The sequence below is a fragment of the Drosophila sulfurigaster genome, chromosome 2L (assembly GCF_023558435.1).
Source record: "Drosophila sulfurigaster albostrigata strain 15112-1811.04 chromosome 2L, ASM2355843v2, whole genome shotgun sequence".
Classification (NCBI taxonomy): Eukaryota; Metazoa; Arthropoda; class Insecta; order Diptera; family Drosophilidae; genus Drosophila; species Drosophila sulfurigaster.
The window spans coordinates 30,730,998-30,749,513 of record NC_084881.1 but is presented as its reverse complement, the minus strand read 5'-3'; the positions used below and the strand labels follow the sequence as shown (position 1 = coordinate 30,749,513).

At 40.5% G+C, this 18,516-nt stretch overlaps 1 protein-coding gene and 1 long non-coding RNA gene across 2 annotated transcripts in view; one reads left to right on the top strand and one right to left on the bottom strand.

Moving 5' to 3' along the window:
• Positions 1-4,438: 4,438 nt before the first annotated feature.
• LOC133843853 (uncharacterized) overlaps positions 4,439-18,516 on the bottom strand; it is a 38,692-nt gene continuing 24,614 nt past the window's right edge. The window contains exons 2-3 of the long non-coding RNA XR_009894550.1: positions 13,770-13,887; positions 4,439-5,300 (exon numbers count right to left, since the gene is read on the bottom strand). This is a non-coding gene — a long non-coding RNA (uncharacterized LOC133843853). The remainder of the gene's footprint in view (positions 5,301-13,769; positions 13,888-18,516) is intronic.
• Positions 17,581-18,516, top strand: part of LOC133842037 (protein turtle) — a 44,592-nt gene continuing 43,656 nt past the window's right edge. The window contains exon 1 of the mRNA XM_062274972.1: positions 17,581-17,681. The gene's annotated coding sequence lies outside the window, so the exon portion shown is untranslated. The remainder of the gene's footprint in view (positions 17,682-18,516) is intronic.

Here is an 18,516-nt window from a genome sequence, read left to right as displayed (position 1 = left end):
CAGAAAATCCGCCGTATCTCGGCCATTTGAAGGACGATCGGGATGTCCTTTGGCAGAAGGATAGCTCTTTTAAATACAAACCGACTGACATAACAAAAAGGACGAATGTCCTGTAAACAACAAAGTTACAAGGACTTTTATGTTCAGAGAAAATAGCTTATATCTCGGCCATATCCTGTCCGATCCTTGCCGGACTAGTGTCAATCGAAGTTTCTTGGCAAGGACTATTATCCTGCCAAATTTCATCCCAATCGTCCTTGCGGTTCTCTAGATATCCTGGAATTTGCGATTTCGGGCGATTTTCTTCGGCCCCCGGACTGAAAAATACAAGTGTTGGATCCTTAGATGACCCCATACTTTTTTGATGCCAATCGATAGAGTTCGTCCTTGCGATCCTGGCAATATATGTCCTTTGTAAATGTGCAAGAATATGGCCGAGATATAGCTTGTTTTCGAAAAAGGACATTCGTTTTTTAGCCATAGCTCTGCCAAATCTTTAAGGATCTAGCAAGGATGCACATTTTTGTAATCACAACAAACAGGACTATCGATTGGCATTCAAAGATTTTAAGGATAATACCAAAAAATGCACTTGAAATTTTTTCAAGGGGTAGGTGTAGAAAAATTGACAAAATTTCAGAAAATCCGCCGTATCTCGGCCATTTGAAGGACGATCGGGATGTCCTTTGGCAGAAGGATAGCTCTTTTAAATACAAACCGACTGACATAACAAAAAGGACGAATGTCCTGCAAACAACAAAGTTACAAGGACTTTTATGTTCAGAGAAAATAGCTTATATCTCGGCCATATCCTGTCCGATCGTTGCCGGACTAGTGTCAATCGAAGTTTCTTGGCAAGGACTATTATCCTGCCAAATTTCATCCCAATCGTCCTTGCGGTTCTCTAGATATCCTGGAATTTGCGATTTCGGGCGATTTTCTTCGGCCCCCGGACTGAAAAATACAAGTGTTGGATCCTTAGATGACCCCATACTTTTTTGATGCCAATCGATAGAGTTCGTCCTTGCGATCCTGGCAATATATGTCCTTTGTAAATGCGCAAGAATATGGCCGAAATATAGCTTGTTTTCGAAAAAGGACATTCGTTTTGTAGTCATAGCTCTGCCAAATCCAAAAATCCACTGTATCTCTGCCATTAGTAGGACGATCGGGATGTCTTTTGGCAGAAGGATAGCTCTTTTAAATACAAACCGATTGACATACCAAAAGGGACGAATGTCCTGTAAGCAACAAAGTTACTAGGACTTTTTTGTTCAGAGAAAATAGTTTATATCTCGGCCATATCCTGTCCGATGTCTGCCGGACTAGTGTCAATCGAAGTTTCTTGGCAAGGACTATTATCCTGCCAAATTTCATCCCAATCGTCCTTGCGGTTCTCTAGATATCCTGGAATTTGCGATTTCGGGCGATTTTCTTCGGCCCCCGGACTGAAAAATACAAGTGTTGGATCCTTAGATGACCCCATACTTTTTTGATGCCAATCGATAGAGTTCGTCCTTGCGATCCTGGCAATATATGTCCTTTGTAAATGCGCAAGAATATGGCCGAAATATAGCTTGTTTTCGAAAAAGGACATTCGTTTTTTAGCCATAGCTCTGCCAAATCTTTAAGGATCTAGCAAGGATGCACATTTTTGTAATCACAACAAACAGGACTATCGATTGGCATTCAAAAATTTTAAGGATAATACCAAAAAATGCACTTGAAATTTTTTCAAGGGGTAGGTGTAGAAAAATTGAAAAAATTTCAGAAAATCCGCCGTATCTCGGCCATTTAAAGGACGATCGGGATGTCCTTTGGCAGAAGGATAGCTCTTTTAAATACAAACCGACTGACATAACAAAAAGGACGAATGTCCTGTAAACAACAAAGTTACAAGGACTTTTATGTTCAGAGAAAATAGCTTATATCTCGGCCATATCCTGTCCGATCCTTGCCGGACTAGTGTCAATCGAAGTTTCTTGGCAAGGACTATTATCCTGCCAAATTTCATCCCAATCGTCCTTGCGGTTCTCTAGATATCCTGGAATTTGCGATTTCGGGCGATTTTCTTCGGCCCCCGGACTGAAAAATACAAGTGTTGGATCCTTAGATGACCCCATACTTTTTTGATGCCAATCGATAGAGTTCGTCCTTGCGATCCTGGCAATATATGTCCTTTGTAAATGTGCAAGAATATGGCCGAGATATAGCTTGTTTTCGAAAAGGACATTCGTTTTGTAGTCATAGCTCTGCCAAATCCAAAAATCCACTGTATCTCGGCCATTTGAAGGACGATCGGGATGTCCTTTGGCAGAAGGATAGCTCTTTTAAATACAAACCGACTGACATAACAAAAAGGACGAATGTCCTGTAAGCAACAAAGTTACAAGGACTTTTTTGTTCAGAGAAAATAGCTTATATCTCGGCCATATCCTGTCCGATCCTTGCCGGACTAGTGTCAGTCGAAGTTTCTTGGCAAGGACTATTATCCTGCCAAATTTCATCCCAATCGTCCTTGCGGTTCTCTAGATATCCTGGAATTTGCGATTTCGGGCGATTTTCTTCGGCCCCCGGACTGAAAAATACAAGTGTTGGATCCTTAGATGACCCCATACTTTTTTGATGCCAATCGATAGAGTTCGTCCTTGCGATCCTGGCAATATATGTCCTTTGTAAATGCGCAAGAATATGGCCGAGATATAGCTTGTTTTCGAAAAAGGACATTCGTTTTTTAGCCATAGCTCTGCCAAATCTTTAAGGATCTAGCAAGGATGCACATTTTTGTAATCACAACAAACAGGACTATCGATTGGCATTCAAAAATTTTAAGGATAATACCAAAAATGCACTTGAAATTTTTCAAGGGGTAGGTGTAGAAAAATTGAAAAATTTCAGAAAATCCGCCGTATCTCGGCCATTTAAAGGACGATCGGGATGTCCTTTGGCAGAAGGATAGCTCTTTAAATACAAACCGACTGACATAACAAAAAGGACGAATGTCCTGTAAACAACAAAGTTACAAGGACTTTTATGTTCAGAGAAAATAGCTTATATCTCGGCCATATCCTGTCCGATCCTTGCCGGACTAGTGTCAATCGAAGTTTCTTGGCAAGGACTATTATCCTGCCAAATTTCATCCCAATCGTCCTTGCGGTTCTCTAGATATCCTGGAATTTGCGATTTCGGGCGATTTTCTTCGGCCCCCGGACTGAAAAATACAAGTGTTGGATCCTTAGATGACCCCATACTTTTTTGATGCCAATCGATAGAGTTCGTCCTTGCGATCCTGGCAATATATGTCCTTTGTAAATGCGCAAGAATATGGCCGAGATATAGCTTGTTTTCGAAAAAGGACATTCGTTTTGTAGTCATAGCTCTGCCAAATCCAAAAATCCACTGTATCTCGGCCATTAGTAGGACGATCGGGATGTCTTTTGGCAGAAGGATAGCTCTTTTAAATACAAACCGATTGACATACCAAAAGGGACGAATGTCCTGTAAGCAACAAAGTTACTAGGACTTTTTTGTTCAGAGAAAATAGTTTATATCTCGGCCATATCCTGTCCGATGTCTGCCGGACTAGTGTCAATCGAAGTTTCTTGGCAAGGACTATTATCCTGCCAAATTTCATCCCAATCGTCCTTGCGGTTCTCTAGATATCCTGGAATTTGCGATTTCGGGCGATTTTCTTCGGCCCCCGGACTGAAAAATACAAATGTTGGATCCTGAGATGACCACATACTTTTTTGATGCCGATCGATAGAGTTCGTCCTTGCGATCCTGGCAATATATGTCCTTTGTAAATGCGCAAGAATATGGCCGAGATATAGCTTGTTTTCGAAAAAGGACAATCGTTTTTTAGCCATAGCTCTGCCAAATCTTTAAGGATCTAGCAAGGATGCACATTTTTGTAATCACAACAAACAGGACTATCGATTGGCATTCAAAGATTTTAAGGATAATACCAAAAAATGCACTTGAAATTTTTTCAAGTGGTAGGTGTAGAAAAATTGTCAAAATTTCAGAAAATCCGCTGTATCTCGGCCGTTTGAAGGACGCTTGGGATGAAAAAATTACAAGTGTTGGATCCTTAGATGACCCCATATTTTTTTGATTCCGATCGATAGAGTTCGTCCTTGCGTCAAATGCGGCAGGATATGGCCAAGATAGAGCATGTTTTCGAAAAAGGACATTCGTTTTTTAGTAATAGCTCGGCCAAAGATTTCAAAATGTTTTTGAAAAAGGACATTCGTTTTCTGGCCATATTTCCTAAAGGATCTGGCAGCTATTTTTTTTGGCAAAACGATAACTAGTAGAATCGATCTGCTTTCAAGATTTTTTAGAAATTGGAATTAAATAATAATTGAATTTTTCTAGTCCTGAGAAAGTTTTCGTGCTAGTTTATGAAAAGTAACTGAAAGTGTAAAACAAATACTGATATTGAAATACAAAAATAATAAGATAATGAACTTTGAGTTTGACTTAGATGTCTCTTAATTAAGCCTAATTACAATTTATAAAGTAGAGCGATTTTCAGATATTGTCTTAATCGTCACATTTTAGGAATTTTGCTTAGAGTTAATACTGGAAGCAAAAATTAGCGTGGTCTGACGATTTTGTCACTGATTTTGTGTTGATCATCACATTTATTGGCACTAGAGCTATTGTGTTTCCAAATTTAAATATTCATTTGGGTGTAAACTGTAAATGTCCTTAAGTTAGATGAAGAAGGCTGAGGTTGCATTGGGATAGTAAGACCGTGGTCACCTCGTCGAACCAGTGAAGTGCACAGTTTAACATCGGTTTTGGACCTTTGGGCGAGGCACCCAAGCACCCTGAGCAACCCATGGCGTTCATTTGGTTCGTTGTGCTTCATTCATTAGCTTGGTTTCCGTTTCCGCTTCATTCAATTCTCTTGATGCCTTCGCTGCGACTGACTTAATGCCATTGACGTGGATGAATGTTGTACTGTGCTATGTTGTGTTGAGCTTGTGCTGGATGGCTGCCCTTTCCTTCTGGATAACTGCCTCTAGCTGCCTGTTGTTTATGTATTTCTATGAGGCCCTCGCTAAAGTTCTTTTGGAGGATGCCCTTCCATTGCCATCAGCTCACTCTATTTCGCAATTCATTTTCAATTTATCTGGCCTAATATCGACATGCTTTTAGGTTTGCTTTGCTTTGGACCTCGTAACTGACTTAACTGGTTGACAGAATAACCGGACTTTAAATGAATTGGTAGAGATGTTTTCTAGTAACTTCGGTTTTGGTCCTGGTTGACACTATGTTAATGTTGCCAACTGTCGAACATAGAATTAAGCAGATATTATACAGATTCATGCAATGGTAAATGTGTGAAATTGTTTTTCTTGTTTAGATAAAAATACCTTTTTTCATTGAGTATCTTATCGATTTGTTCTTAAACAATAAACAGTTACTTAGAGGATAATTAATTCGTACAGAATATAATATCGCAACTACCATAAGAATGATTGATGTATTACATCGAATAATTGTAGTGCATATTTTGCTAACAAAAAAGAAATTGTGAAGCATATAAGAATGTGTTTATAATATTTGCAAGAATTATAATAGAATGGAAACATTCTGCAATATAAGAATTAACAGTTTTGCCAATTTGACTGTTACTTAATGTAATTCTTTTATTACATTCTTATAGTACCGAATTGTTTTATGTTTCAGAAAAAGACTCTACATCTTTGCTTGGTATTGTTGTATTTACCATGTGGGTCACGTTGTCATCTGACTTCTACAAAATGCAAATAAAATTTTTCCCGGACAGGCTAACCATTTTGGAGGTAAAAGTGTGTATAGAATGTGAGACAGAAATGCAAAGCTCACGACATCGCAAAGTCAAACACGTGGCTGTAATGGAATGGAGGGTAAATATCCAAGTCACAATTTACGGACCAACACGATGAACAATTGATCTCCCAGGTAGGAGAAATAGTTGTGTGAGCTGAATATTATTAGTTAGTATATCATAATATGGTTGGTAGGATTTAGTTTGTGGCAATAAACAAAATCCTTTCAATGAAGTTGTGATTCGCTTGTCCTGCCTGTAACGCAGCTGCCCATATTGCGAGACTAAACACTTGCACATCCTCTCTGTGTGATTAAGGTTTACTGATTCGCTATTGTTGTTGTTGTTACTTGTGTTGCGAATTTGTTAAGCTGAACTCAACCCAGCTGTCCATCTGCAACTTTGTTGATTTCTTTGGCGCAGGTCCGGTTGCTTTTATTATATTTGTTGTTATGTATTCCCTTCCAATTCTGTTAAGTTTTCCCCAATCGAGTTTCCTTTTTTCTTGTGGATAAATGTCAGTGGTTGTGTATGTTTGTGTAAGTGGCTACGTCGTATCTATGTTATATGTGGGCACTTGGCATCGCTTGCGACATCCATAATATAATATAATTATTTGTATTAAATTCTGGTAACCAATAAATGGAATTGCAGTCCGAGTAGATCTTCTAACTTCTCTATCATTACCACTGTAAAATGTAAGAAGGCAAAATAGGATGAAGAGTGACACTAATACAATTGAAAATTTGTAGAATGCCGTTTTTGGTCCATTCTGGAAAGCGCTCCAAATTGAATTAAAACTTGGGTTCTTTCTTCCCTTTTACTCTTACCCAATCTATCTCTTTCTGTCATCTCTTTTAATATAGCTATTTTCTTGAAGCTTGTCCTGTATCGTTATACTTTGATGTTGCTGTTGGTTTCGTTGTTACTGTTACTGTTGCTGGGTTGGATTGGGTTAAATGCGCTTATCTGGACCGCAAACAGTTTTGCTTTTGTTCAAGTTCTTGGCTGAACTCTAACTCGGACTAGCAAAATCGTGGGATAGCAATGGTTGAACATCAAGAATTTCTTGAAATGTACATAATTGAATTTTGTATATCAAACTTTCTGTGATAAAATGTGATTAAGTGCAGGTAATTTGTAATTTGTCAAAAAAACTCTTCACACACTGCTTACAAACTCACTGGAAATGTAGAGGAGCACAGTCCTTTGACACTTCACTTGATGCAGAAATCATTTTTCTGCTGCTATTCGAAACAATGGTAGACCTCACGAATTGCACTCTGGTGACTGTTGACTGGCAAGGACTGACAAAGATAGATGGTCACAGTCATTGCGCAATCAGCGACTGCATTATAAGAAGTAAAAAAAAAAAGCTTTGCATACTTTGCTTTACTTTGCGCCACCTTACCGTGCCTTGGCTCGCTTTCAGTGTTAAGCGATTCAGTAAAACTTGGCGCCGTCACAGATAAAGTATTTGTGCTTATTTTCCAATTTAAGTCTTCTTTACATCACTTCTGTATTTTTCTTCCGTATGCTCTTTCTTTCTGATTCTGATTTCGATCTTTTTGATAGTCAGTGTTTAAGATATTTTAATTTTGTTTAAATCTAACTAAATCTAGAAATTATAAACCTAGCTCTGTATCTGCTATAGTAAGACATGCTTCCACGCATCATACATATATCGAGTAACCGCAAAAGCACCGTCTTTGAGTGCAACGATATTGGACTGAATTACATATTGGGTGGGACTCGCAGTGAGTGTTCTATAAAAATGCATTACAAATAATAAAAATATTAACGGAGCCCAAATTTTTAGTGTAGAAATTAGTGTCAAAAATTTCATTTTTTTTTTTATTTTTAGTTCAAATTTAAATTCGCAAAAATTGGAGATCAAATCAAATTCAACCTCGAAGACCTCGAAATTGACGCAAGTTGGCAACCATATTGTCAGACAACTTAAAGAACCTGTGAAACTTGGCATGGGCGTTGGTCAGCTTTGGCACCGCAAACAGTGACAGCAGCATCAACAATAAGCTCAATTCACTGAAAATTTGCAGTTCGCAAATGGCCACAAACATAAACTAAAGCGACAGAAGAAAGAGTCAACTTACTAAATCGGACCGTAAACAGCAAAACTAGGAGCATCAGAATAACGATTGGCATTGCTAAATAGGCCAAGATGTCGTTGTTGCTGTCGATGAGCATATTACTCAACAGGCAAGTAAAGTACTGCGCACCCTAATTTGTAGACCTGCAAAATAAAGTATGGTAACCAGCCTCTTGGATGAATAATACAAGCGATATTTAGAACATTTACAGCTTAACAATGCCTGGCACTTTGGCATATCGATTTTTCCTTTAGATTCTGCTGTGCTCGCTTTTTCCACAAAGACGCAATCTATTCGCATTTTGCTGGGTTATATGTGTTGACTGGTTTTTGGCGGTGTCGATATATGTAAATAGTGAATGGCTGATTCACTGTGTGGTACTAGTCAGCTCCAACTACGACTACAAATACAACTTTATTTACTCACACGTCTGCTTAATTAAAACTGGAAAAGTTATTCGACCATAAATGCTGCTGACTTGCCTACCTATGCTGTTGCCTCTTCATTAATGGTGTCAAAAGAATGAGAGATGAAATGAAATGAAAGACGAGCTACCTTTTTCTAGTGGCAGCTACCTGGATTTGTTTCTATTATTATTTTTCATTCATTTATCGGTATTAGAAAAAACACTTTTATATACATAAACAAAAGGCAATTAAGACTAAAGCGGTTAACGAAATTTTCTATTATTTAATGTAACGCAATATCGCAAAGTGAAAAATCAACCAAGAAACACACAAGAACTTCTAAATACAGAAAAGACATACATACACATACTAGATACATACAGAACTTTTCCTTGGCTTTTACTTACTTATATATTTGTAGAGCTACTTTTTGGGCCCCTGGCGATGACAGTCAAAGTCGAAGTCGAACAATGGTTGCATGTAAGTACGAAGGGTTCAGTCAACTTGCTCAACAAAAAGCCGTAAAGATGTTTAGCGTTTAAAGTTACAGAGCGCCACAAGCTATTTGTTGGATTGTTTAGTGTGTTTACTCTATTTCGGTACATGAAAGTAAAATTAAACTGGCGCTTGTAACTTATAAGGCATTAAGGAAGATTTACGTTACAGAAAGAGATCTAACATTGGCAAATAACACATTTCTATATACAAGTGTGAAAATTGAGCGTGCATTGTTGTGATTGTATATTATGAACGTATACAAAAATGGGGACTTGACTTTAAAAAAAAAAGTATCGACCATGCAATTCTTAACCCAAGAATGCAGAACAGGTTGAGGCTGCAGGCTGCAAGCTGCAGCGCTGCAGTAAAAATGTCATGGTGACCTAAAGCGACAACAACAGCACAAAAGCAACAGCAACAAAGAATGAAAAACAATGCGCAAGAGCACATATTTTGTTTAACACTTGTCTCCCAGTTTCGCTGTGAACTCAGTGCAAAAGGCAACTGAATAGATTAAGTACACAATGGGGTTAAGGGAGAGAGAACTCTGAAGGTCGTAGGTCACGTGTTTACCACAGATAACATTATATAGTACTAGTAAAAGACAAATTAATTATATATAAAATTACTAATAAAAAATCGGATTGAAAACAAATAATGAAAGAAATTCATTTCATCACACACCCTGGGCTTAAAGAAGATCTAAAGTAGCAAATCAGCATGCGCCTTTTAAAACGTAAAGCAAATTCAAGCTCAACCAATCGAGGTACTTGAAAACGGATATTGGGCGAGAACTCGTACGGGATAAAGTCAGACCAAACGAAGCAATTTTCCTGATGACTGCATTTACACAAAACTGCTAGACATAAACAAGGCATGCCTTGTCCCAATTACAGTGAGATGGAGGAAGTAGAGCCAAAATTGGAATGGATATCCCACAAATAGTGCTGCAACACGAGCTTGGACAGAAATGGAAATTAGATTCGTCGGCAATGAGCTCAATGTATGATGAAATCAACTGTGCAAATTATGCATTTCCTCTAGACAGGCGGCGAATCATTTGATCATCATTAACCAACGCAATGCTCGTTCATTTTTAGACTGTCGAAAGTGAAAGTAAAACTTGAACAACGCACACAGATTGTTGGAAATGTGAATTTGACGATGCAGAATTATTCGGTTCAGCCTGAAGAACTCTAGTTGCAAGAAGCCTTGCTCACGCTGCAAACTGAAGACTGAAAGAGGATGAAGCAGTGGAAAGCTTTCCCGAAATATTTAAAATGCAATTCTAAAGTGATTTGTTTTATGGCCAGGCCAGTGTGCTGGAAGCCCGAAATTGGCAAATGGTAGCAAACTGCTGCTGGCGCTTGAAGAATGGAGGAAAAGCCAGGAGGTTCCAGCTCTCTAGCATTTGCAATTGTTTCTTTGGCACCAGTATTTTTAGATCTCTTTATATCCGCTTCCGGCAATCGGCCCACTGCACCCGACAGTTAGACAGAGAGAGAGAGAGACAGAAACTGTGGTGCGGAAAACTTAACTCGGATTTGATGTTGCGAAGCAGCTGTTAATGTTGTATGATTTATATCGTAAGCTGCCATCGACAGACCGAACCGAGCGGTCAGTTTTATCTAGGCAGCTCATTATATTGCACTCCATATGTATTCCAAGAATCCAATAGCGTTTGGTTTTCATCAACTTCTCTACGCCACCACACGACTTGACAGTTGGGGGTATATATAAATTTTTGGCATAGCCAAAGACCACAGGTCACTGTTGCTGTCGCTGTTGCTGTCATTGTCATAGTCAGTGCTGATGTTGTTGTTGTTGTTGCTGTTGTTGTTGTCGTTGTCATTGCCGTTCTCTCAACACTTGGTGTCCATCGCAATGGTGAATGCACTTCCGTATCCGTGGCGACTCGCAAATTCAGCTTCCAACCGAATTTGCATCACGTTATCCCGAGCCCTCAGTTAGTTTATTATTTTATCGGACCAGTTAGTTCATGCAGCTCCCTTCCTCTCTCACTCTTTCTCACTTGCTATCTCTATCGGAGTGCCCATAGTTTGTGGTTTGGCTCCAATAGGCACTTTCGATGTCCCTTTGCCATTGTCGGCTCGGATTAGATATCATCTTGCCATGTAAAGTGACTTGCCCCGTTTTGGGTTTGTTGTACGACGAATACTCCTCTCACTGTGTAAAATGATTTGTTGCTGGCCGCATTCAGATGTTTTTGCGCAGCGACTACGTCTGCTCACGCCCTAGAGAACATAAATCAGCACTCAACATTTTCCCTTCCCCCTACACACACGCACACACACACACACAAACACACACCCAAAAAACATGCACACATCGTATAAGTTCGAGTGTGTATGAAGCTAATGTGAATATGCAAAAATTTGCAGACGTAATTGCTGCTCGAAGCTTGAAAAGTTCATTCATAACTATCATTTATTTCTCGTCGATTTCACAATAATTCGATTATAAATAACTATCGTATCACTGGTGTTAATATTGTACAAAGCCAGTCAAGCATTAGAGGTTAGGGGTGTTTTTGGTGCCTTTAAATGCAATAAAGCTATCACATTGGTGATGCACACCTGGACGAACTTTGGCCAACCTACAGAAAGTTTTATAGGCTCAATAATGGCTTCGGTGCTAAATGGTTTAAAGGATTGGATGATATTGCCAGTGAAGCTAGCATGCGTGTGCTGCGCACGAAAATCGTTACATAACTTAAATATTTGCAGCCCAAATAGAATTTTATTTGTATAATCGTTTAGTGTCAACGTTGCCGGCAATTGACTAAATATAATCTGCGGCTGTCGTTTCAGGCAGCTTCTGTGCGAATTTGTAACTAAATAAGCTAGAGATTAGGTAGAACCCTTGAGTGTGGAATACAAAAAGAAGACTTCCGGTCGTTGCGAATCTCAGAATGACACTTGAAATTAGAACCTCAGAGTTAGGTCAGCAAGCGACTGAGCAACTGAGCCACTTTGCGAAATTGTTTCTCGAGCTAAATAATTGGAACATAAATTCGTTTGACCCCATTTTAGTTAAGCTTATCATTGGGCACCCTTCATTACCTGGCCGTGGTAAATTTCAGCGCTGCCAGAAAATCGGAGGTACTTGCAGTAAATCTGTTAAAGCAGAATAAAAACTGTGTCAACAGCAGAACCCCAAAGTGTGCCTTCGCTATTTGTAGTATTGTAACAAGGAGTCAGTGGACGACCAAACATTTCTCCAGCTAGGCTTGGCTGAATAAAATAAACTAGAAAAATGCTGGAGGCATTTATAGTTATTGCACTTTTATGGAGCCGCTTTACTCGCCAGTTGACTGCTAGCTTTTAGTATTGTACTTCTGCCATGTATCGTTGTTTGTTCAAACATTCAACTATGACTAATATTTAAGCTGTGCGCTATCTGGGGTACTTTTCATACATACATACATCAAGAGTTCAAGTTGCGGCCAAGATTCGCCTCCCCTCACACAGAAGCGAAACAATTAGAAAATGTCGCACAAAAGTTGATTCCCCCGCACCCCGTCTCACACCCTGTCAAAGCATGCTCCTCACTCTGTGGGGCTTAAAAAATTTTAAAAGGGAAAGAAGAGAGCAACAAATAAAGTCTGCCCTCTTTGGCGTGGCGTATGCAAAATATGTGAGCAGCATTTTATTTGTGTTTGCTGTTTGTGTGGATCATTTAAAGCGAGAATGAAAAAATAATAATTTATCAATTGCTAAAGAATTTTAAGCATTTGCTTATTGCGTTATTTTATGGATTTAGTTGGGCAACATAAATAAACAAAATCCAGTGTAGCAAAAATGCATTGCGCATAAATTACGCATTTAATATCATACAAAAGATTTTTGAGTTCTTGCCGCAGAATTGCCAATACACATATACACACATATATAGATAAACACGTTTTTGTTATTGTAAAACCCTATATTGTTTTAAATAATTAAATATGAGTAGCATTCTCGTGGCTGCTAAAACTAGGGCATTTAGTTCGGCATTCTCGACTCTCGAGTATCTCCGCTAATGGGCAACTATAGCATTTGTGCGAAGAGTAAATTTAAATACACAAAGAGGTCTACAACTTGCCTGCTGCATTGCAGTATGCATTGTACAATGTATTCGCTCTGTATCCCTACAGGGTATACAACGAATATTAAAACGTTGTCCAAGTAGCACAAACGACTCTGTGTGTGTGTGTGTGTATTTTATGTGTTACACTGAAACTGCAGCTAAAGTAAGGTGACATGAGAGTCACTGCCTGGCACCCAGTTCAGTTTTCAGCACATATTGTTGAGGAAATATAGCCGATGCATAAGCGTATCACATTTTCACATTTTTCGATATTCTGTATCTTTTGATATTCTTGACCCATGTTTTGGCTCAGTGCACGGACGGTTTTCGCTGCAGGTGCGAATACAAATTATGTGTACTGGCAAAATAGCACGCACATACTCGTGCGATGGCTCTCGGGCAAACGAGTATACTCGTATTCGCAATCACACTCACACTCACACTGGTACTCACATTCACACTCACTCTAACTACTCGTACTCGTGCACGCCCAACTGAATTCAACATTGTGAATGGCGCCATTCAGTTTTTTGAAGCATACTTTAGAGCGCATTTTTTTATTGATCAGCTATTGGAGGGCTGAGTTCAACTTAAGTTTTACTTTTTTACTTAATTTAAGCCCAGTACTTAGTGTACTTTATGGTGTCATCTATTATTGATCAGCCTGGAACTGGTCTCAATTTAAGTTTTTACCCAATTTATGTGCCGCACGAAAATTGGCAAATGGAATCATATTGTGGTTGCAGCGAAAATGTTTAAATAACCCCAAGTTTTCTTTTCAGGATCATAATAGTAAAGTGTGAGAATATCGTAAAAAAAAGGAATTATATTTTTACTTACCATTCGTTAGCAGGAAGACGGAGCAGGAGGAAGACGGGACGGAGGGGTGAGCTTGATACCTACGATGCGACGCGACGTTTAGCTGTTCTGTAAGCTGAGCTGAATGAAATATCACATCCTGCAAAGAAATAAAAATCAGCGTCAGTAAAAATACACATAAGATATAAGCAGGAAGCAGCCAGAGATGAAACAGGAAGTGAGACACAGACACAGACACACACACACACACAGCGAGACACAGGCAAGAAACGCTCGCAGCGTCAAAAGACAATGATGGTGCAGGATGCCGAAGTAAGGAGCAATGTGCGCGGGGGTGCTGATTGTGGTGGTAGTGTGAGCATCGCTATACAGGAGCTGAGCAAATATAGAATACAAACAACAACAAAAATATATAACGATGCTGCTGGGCTGCTTCTGCCTTGCCTCTTGCCCCCCTCCAGTTCTCCTCAGACTTGTTCTGCTGGGCTGGTGCTGTCTGGACGGCATCAAACGTGACGAAAAAATGTTAAAATAAAATATAATAGCTATGCAGTAGTCCTGTACCGCCGTCCCGTTCCTGACTGCGTATAGCGCTGTAACAGCGTATTGCCGTCCTGGACTTAAGCGATAATTTTTTATTTGTATGCTTGCCCGTAAGCCAAAAGTAAGCGCGTCAAAGTGCCCAAAACAAAGCAAACTGCACAGCGAAAGGGGTGAGGTGTGAGGGGTGCGACAGCAAACACACACATACACTTTATGTTACTTGGACCCCGCACCCGCCCCCACAAAACACTTTGCAGCCACGGTCGCCGTCAAGCTGCACGTTATCCTTTGTGTAATTTCTGGTTTAATGAGGCGGCATTGGCAAGAACTTGCCTACCTTCCCTACATAGCTCCACCCTTGCTTCTCTCCCCACCCCTCTCCTATTGTTCCGCATTGCGAACAGATCAAGGTAGAGCACACTTTTAACGATGCCGCAGCACAGTAGGCTGTTGTTTTTTTCTCGCATACATTTTTACGACTCGAGCATTAAGTTAAAATTTGTGTTAAATATTTTATTGTTTTTATGGTCACATGAACACCTTAATTTTTACGCGTGCCAAGCGACGACATACAGGTCCTGCAAATTATGAATATTGTTTGTTGTCTGCGGCTTCCTCAAGCTGTCATACCCTAAAGCTGTAACAAAGTCGTCTAAATGCCTTAAATGTTTGCCAAGACACAAAACAAAGCTAAGTTTTGCATCGCAAGCCATATATGTATGTATGTACATACTAACATATATGTAGAGATGCTGTATACTTCTGTCCCTTCACTCCTAGATTTGGCATTTCATTCACATGATTAGTAACATAATAGTTCCAAACTGGTAACAGAGCGACGTTCGATTCTCGTTGTGCTTTAATGCGATACACGTCTGCTTTGCCACCTTTTCGATTAGTGGCGCAAAGGCGTGGTTCGATTAGTGGTTTGACTTGAAGTCTGTAAGGCTAGTGAAATGGCGGAGAGATGGCAAGTTGTGGGATGGCTTTTGGGACTGCCTATTAATTACTCATTGCCAGTTGTTAGCTGCTTTGTTGTGTCCAATTAAAAAGGACAAGGTAATCACCAGCAACCAACTAACAACAATAATGGCTTGCAAAATCGTGAGGAAATTTTAGTTTCCGCTTTCGCTACGAGTCAAACACAATGTGGCTTTAATTTGCAATTTAATATTGTATGGTCGAAAGAAGTAGCCTGAAGTAGAAGAAGTAGCATTCGCATAAATATTCATCTTTACTCAATGTTTAATCCTAATTAATCGTTTGACGAGTGCTACACTGTGTGATTGGGTCATAAATAATGAGTGTCGCAACTACGACGACGACGACGACGATAACGACAATATACTGCAGTAGTCAATAACACAGAATATTTGTTTGGCTAATGACCATCAAGTATACGAATACTTGGTAATAGGTAGACATGCATTTGCAGACTAATAACAGCAAGAGTAAATTATTTTTAGCATGCATAGGTTTATGGCACGTAACGACAACGACAACGGCAACGGCGATGGCAACGAATTTTGCAGATTTATTGCAGCTAAAATCCACGCTAATATAATGCATAAATCAGGCTGCTTAAGTCAACATATATTCACTTGAATCGAGCATAAATAAGTACGTATGGCCGATTCAACCCCTCAGTCCTGTTCTAAATGTGAGCCAAGTGAAATTCAGCGAAAACGAATCATTTTGGCCAACTGCCGCTAAAGTTGGCGTTCGCTTTGGGGCTACAGAGTTGGCCAGTTGGTGGGGTCAGAGACGAATTCGGGGTTCGGTTTCCTGCTCCAACTCGTGTTCATGTTCGTGTTTGTGCTGGCTACCCTAAATTCGACGGATATATTAGGGGCGGCTGCACGTTTTTAGCAGAGAGCAAGAGAGAGGCTAGCAGCGAGAGTGAGAGAAAGACGCCGGCGCAGTGACAGACACCAAGTTGCTCAGCTTCCAGTGGCTCCGATTTAGCAAGGGAAATAATTGACATCGAATAAAAAAAAACTGGGTATTCAGTTCTAGCAGCTGCCTGCGACGACTTAGCGGCTCATATGAGTATATGCCTCGCTAATTGAAATATAGCAGTGTAGGTCAGTTTGAGGCAACGTCGAGTCGTGAGAATTTTATGACTTGGCATAAATGTATGCAGGCAATCTATGGATGGATGCTGTTGTTCTGTAATTCACATATGGGAAAACGGGATGCGTGCCAGTTGTTGGACAGGTAGCTACTCAACAACTTTAACAGCGATCTGCAATGATCAGAGCTGGTGGTTGGGCTAAACAACACGCTTTGAGTTTGCAGCAAACCTGTCAAGCAATAATTAAAAAGCCATTTATCAAAGCAAACGTTAAACACAAAACGCTGCCAAGTGACTGAACTTCATTTTCTAGACATGACCCTCCGCATTCAATTGTTTGTGTGTTGTTTGCCGAGTGCGCAAGAGTGTGGTGGCTTAACACATTTCCACATCACTGCTACAAGCACTAGCAAGCAAACTATGAGTATCTGTCGATGCTTGGAGTTTTCTGCGGGTTACGTTACGCCTACGATATTCAGTGTGTCTGTGTCAATTGCTGAGCGCCCAAACTCACAGCTCGAAACTCAAAAAAACAAAACTTCAAACCATGAAACGAGTTGGTGCAGAACCAAAACATAAAAACTGGTTTTTGGGTCAAAAGCAAAGGGCCAGCCCGCTACTGAGGCCAGACAACGGCGAACTGGCAAACTTGAGATAATTATTCAATGAAGCCGATGCCAAAGCCGACGAAGAAGTCGAGCCCTGAGACATGAGACATGAGACGAGAGTTGATACCATAGACCTGACGACGAGCCAGTCGACAAGCTGTCGCAGCAGAAAGGGCTACACGCTGAAGGGTTATCGAGTGGCCGACACATACAAACACAAACACAAACACAAACAGAAACACAAACGCACAAACACAAGCACACATGCATTGCCGACCGGACAGGTTAGCCAACGAGCACAGCAGTAAAGGTGAGCCCACGTTGCCTGCCACGGCAGAGACTGAGGCTGAGGCTGAGGCAGAGGCAGCATTCGAGTATAAGAGATAATAACAAAGTGTGTTCGCTGTCCGCTGTTGGCAACAATTCCCGCGCAGGTTCTCTCGCTGCATGCTTGCTCTTTCCCAATTTCCCGCTCTCTGGCTCTCGCTCTCGTGGCGACTCTCGCTCTCTATTTCTCTTGATGTCGTCGCTCTCCGGAAGTTGTGGTGGCTGCAATCATTGGGCAGCGCCAGTGCTTTATTCCTGACACTGAGCTCGGCGCAGATTTAGTACTCAATTGTTGTGCTGCTACGGCGTACGTGAACGCGGACTGCGAAATACAACGTTCTGTTCAGATTCACTGAGTTCACAGTAGTCTTGTGTGAAGTTGTAAGTGTTGTGTTGTGTTGTGTTGTGTGGAGTGGAGTGGTGTGGAGTTGTGTGTGGTGTGCTGTTTGTGTCTGGTTTCTGTTTCTGTGACCGTATCGTGTGCATGTGCTTGTATTAGTGCCCGTCTCGTCGTTTGTATCTGTATCTCGCAACGGAAAATATGAAGAAAAGTTATCAAAATTTTTGAATGCAAAAATATTGTTGCTGAAACATAACTGAAGCGAAACAAGCAACCACCCAACATACCAACAAAAAAAAAACCTCAAACTACGTGAATATTAGGGTGGTGCTTCTTCAGTTGCCAATGCAAATTGTGTGTGTGTGTGTAAAAACAAACGGCGAATGGAATACAATTCTCTCGCTCAAATTCGGAAATTTCGTAGCAGCTATCGAATGTGTAGCTCGTGATTTTCACGCTCATTGCCAAAGGACCAAAGGACCACACCCGCGCGGATGCACAGGTTACAAAAAGAAAAACCAAACGGCTGTCAAGCTAGAGAAAAGCACCAAAGTACTAAGGCACCACAGTGGAGCAGAGGCAGAGTAAAGCAGAGCGGAGAGGAGAAAAGTTGTGCAGAGTACAAGAAAAATTCCAGTTTTCGCCTGCAGCCTAAAGGATCACACAGAGAGCAGAGAAGTGAGCGCAAAAGCAGGTTGTCGTCAATAGCTGGAACGCGACTCTGCTCAAGTTCTAGCCTTGTCCAAGGGGACATGAGGAGAAAAGAGAGTGAGAGTCAGAAGTTGTCATGCAGGATGTTTGCTAAAGTTGCGCAAGTGAATATTTCCCGCTATTTTTTTGCGCCCACTGGAATGTGTCGATAGCGAAGCCATTAGG